This window comes from Asparagus officinalis, chromosome 9 (assembly GCF_001876935.1).
Source record: "Asparagus officinalis chromosome 9, Aspof.V1, whole genome shotgun sequence".
NCBI classification, from domain to species: domain Eukaryota; kingdom Viridiplantae; phylum Streptophyta; class Magnoliopsida; order Asparagales; family Asparagaceae; genus Asparagus; species Asparagus officinalis.
In genome coordinates this window covers 1,816,546-1,820,873 of record NC_033802.1, presented here as the reverse complement: position 1 = coordinate 1,820,873, position 4,328 = coordinate 1,816,546, and positions in this window count along the sequence as shown.

The following is a 4,328-nucleotide window of genomic DNA, read 5'->3' as shown; positions in this document are numbered from 1 at the left end:
CGATCTTCTTGGTATATGAACAACGTTCAAAGTTGACCTTCATCATGTATAACCAAATTGTTTTTCAGTGTAATTTCTTTCTTAATCTTTGTTCAATCTCTTCACCCTTGCTAGTGACAGGACTAAGTTCTTATTCACAGAGGATCATGTGTAACTCAAATGATACCTTTAAAGTTTTGCATCAAGATCTAATTAATCTCAAACCATCTCACCAATTGTCTTTTTTAAGTAAAGCTTTCTCAATTATTTATCTCCCTTAAGATCCTGAACCAAAACCCTTAAAACATTATGGTGGAGAGAAGAAGTTGGTTGTGGTGGTGATGGAAGGGGTTGGTCATAATAATGGAAGATAAAGAGGAGGGATGGTGGCAAGTAGGAGGTTGTGGTGGGAGGTAGAGGAGGGATTTAGTGCAGGGATTGGGCATAAATCTTTGGTTAAAATTTTGAAATTATATGGTGATAATGGTGAAAGGAAAATGTGATGGCGATAAAAGTAAATAATAGATTGAGATGTGTTTTTGGGTTAAACGACTTAATTGTTTAAGAAATAATGGAGAAGTTGATGGCGGAGGAGGATGAGGTGTTTGCTACAACTGAGGGGATGTGGACGATGAGATGGTGGAGGTGTTATTTGGTTAAATTTGGAGGGTTTTAGTAGGATTAATGGTGTGAGAAGGTTAAATGGGGTTATGATGTGGTTACTTTAGATTTTTTTAAAAAGGTTTTAGGGGGTTACACCATCTCCACATGACACTTTCGGATGGAAATGTTAACCCCATCGTCAGTAAGGGATAACATTGTTCTCAGAGCTCTATTATGCCATTGTTATCCAAAAAGTATAGTAATGATGACTATAGGAGCCATTTTATTTTCATCCTGATTGTGAGATTGAGGATGGTCTTAAAATCGGAACAGGATGCTTGAGTGTGAAAGTGTTTCAGACTTGCTATGTGATAATAGAAATACCATGAAATTTGAGGAACAAAGTTCTCAAAAAAAAAAAAAAAAAAAAAATTGGTCAAGAGCTGCACAGCTAAGAACATGGTGTCCATTGACCTGAAAAATAAGAACACAGTGTCCGTAGAATGGTTGTAGTCTAAATTGAATGGGTAAAGCAATGAATAAGAATATGAAAAAGGTGGATAATAAATCAGTGTTCTCGGAAGAAATAAGAATAAGCTAGGATGGATTAACTTTGTGTTGGTTGTCTCACAGAAAAGCAACTGGTCAATGCTCCTGTTAGAACTGAGAATGGAGAAGCATGTAGATTTAAGGATAGATCCAAACAAACATGGTTTTAGGCTGAGGCAAGAAAATAGGATGTGTAGGATTGAGGGTAGATACGTAGGATAAAATGAGAGATAAACATCAGAAATGACTTGTTCATGTGCAGCGGAGGTTGTGAAATGCATCGGTTAGGAGAAGTGGTAAGACTATAATCAATGAGAAATGAGGATTAGAGGTAGGCCTTAGTGAACCTGGTCAGAAGCGGATATGATAATAATTAGCTTACTGGAGGAGATAATCCTCAACAGAACCGAATGTGAGAGTAAGATTCATGTGTCTTGACCCCAAAAATTAGGATGAATGCATTGCTTTGTTGTTGTTGTTCTAGTAGGATTAGGGGCAGATTTAAAAGAAACCATATGGATATGAGCTGAATGATGACAAGGATTATGTAGCTGACTTCAAAATGGGACAGAAGGATTTCATAATTGAAGTTTCATTTCTTTCCATACCAGGTGCCGATGGCAGTTTTCTTATATTCTGGTAGTATTTACAATCCATCATTGGATCAACAACATGATAGCTTTTACCTTCCATGAGAATGAATGTTCTCGAGCTGCTTTAAGACAAATTCTGATGAAAAGAACAGTGATAATGATCTCTAGGCCAACTTCCTTGATGTTTACAGCGGTGATCTCCAAATTGACTTCCAACAGCTTGATGGAAATTGACGCAATAAATTTCTCTACTTGCCTATGTTCAATTAGAAACCTTGCTTTCATTTTTGTGCGTCTTGTAGTGATACTTATGCAATTATCTGCTTTCGTCGAGTATAAAGTACCCTTAGCTTAGAGCCATAAACTGATGATTGTTATATTCCTTGCACGGATCATTGTTGCACCGGTTTCATTATTTGAACTAGTAAATGTGCATAAACATTTGAGCTTATTTCTGAAGCTAGCTTTGCTACTCAATATTGTGCTTGATATACTGCTTAGTTACGATAGATACATGATGCACAACTTATTTTGATGAGATCAGTGGCTTCTTTTAGAATGGTCTTCTTGTTTATGCATCTTTTTTTGTCTGGACTACGTTTTTTGAATGCTATCGTGTTGCTTGAGAAGGATATACACCATAACATTATCTCATAGTAAGTTTTGGATTCACATCAGTTGATTGTATAAAGTCAGGATTTATAGAAGGAGACATACTTAAGATGGATGGAAATCTAAGGAATGATGTGGGGATAATTATGGAAATCTAGAGAACTATGAGAGTAGGTTTGGCCTGCCCTACCAACAAAATCTTAGTAATATGTTATTTTTTCTATCTTCAATAAAATTGGATGCAAGCTTTCACTTTGAGAGTCCATTTTCATGGATATCCTATTATTATGTTCGAAATTTGGAATGCATCGCCATGTGCGACTCTCCTCCCCAATTTTCTTTTTTCTTTGTATATGCGTGCCTCAGTACGTATAGGTTCAATTAGCGCTATCCGTGCTCTTTCCTTTTTCTTCTGAGTAGTCTCTAAAAATTTTCTTCCTCTACGTTGTCATTAATAGCCCCGAGGATTGTTGATGATGAAGATAGACTTTAGTCACATGTTGGTTCCACGTGTTTAACCTCTCACCCCCACCAACACTCCAATAAACTCGGAGGAACGAATCCGAGAATGCTAGAATATCATACAGGGAGGAAGGAGAGACGAGCTCTTGAGTTCGAGAACGAATCTTGATGCATCGATCCGTCTCCAGAGTTATTGTTTCCTGTTGATGTATCAGTTTCCTGTTGATCGTTCTATATGCTTGATTTCCCCAATTTCCTTGGTAAATAACCCAGAGATGTAATCATGGGCATAAAATTTATCTACAAAGAAGCTCGGCTTTTTTTACATGATGACTATTGAGAGCTAGCTTCCTACGCTACCCCATAAATCCCCCCCCCCCCCCCCCCCCCCTAACTTCTTTGTGCCTCTTGAACTTATGAAGGGCCCTCCCTAAATTGAATCCTTTTAGGGTCTTGATTAGAGCAGGAAAGGTTGGGACCATCTTTCGGGTGACTTAAATCCTCCAATTCGCGCCGAGGTTAACCTTATAGCTTCCTCAAATTCAGCCTTGGATAGGCAATACCATGTGGGAAAATGTCAATAATTTTGCCTCTACTTGATGGAGAAGTTTCAAGTGCACCCTCCCCGCCCCCCACCCCCCTGCACCCCCCCCCCCCCCCCCCCCCCCCCCCCCCCCCCCCCCCCCCCCCCCCCCCCCCCCCCCCCCCTCCCCCCCTCCCCCCCCAATATATCACTGTCCGTAAGTACACTTCCCACATGGCCATCTCTATCGATGATTCGGTGTTCTCTCTCTCTCTCTGCTTGAATCAATCAAGTTGATTCTAGTGGATCAATTACGTTTGCTTGTACATACAAGCATCAATGAATACTTACAACTACGCATATCTCTAAGAGGTCTGAAGTATTTCTCATTTTCTCTTGTTTAATGAATTATGCGTGCATTTTTTGGGGGGGCCAAATTATACAGGGTTAAAGAAAAAGAAAACCCTAGTATTTTCTTCAAGTTAATGAAAATCGTGGGTGACGGGAAACTCAAATCCTTTCCATTGCAGAAATGTAAGATTGCTTCACGTGTAAAAGTTTAATGTAAAGTGGATTACACAACATAATTATAATCCTTAACTTTCACCATAACTTCAAAGTTTCGGTACAAAAAAAAGGAATTTAAGAAAATAATTTGTGGACATAATAAGATGGGGAATAAAAAAACTAGAAGAACTTCTTGACCAGTTAAGTTATGATAGTCTCCTTAGATGGATCTTAATCATATGCTTGAAGCCTTGTGCGTGTTAAGACGTTCATTACTCCTTAGCTTTGATTGAAAGACATGAAAACTTAAGTGATTAATTATGCACTAAACTAATCATCAATCGTCCTAACCTAATCTAATCTAACTCTTTAAAAAATAATAATAATAATAATAAAATAAAAACTCAATCTTGTTCCATGTACACGTTGAGTATTGAACAATGTACCTCGACATTCACCAACATCGTTCATTCGCTTTGCATCGGCAATCGCATTTGCAT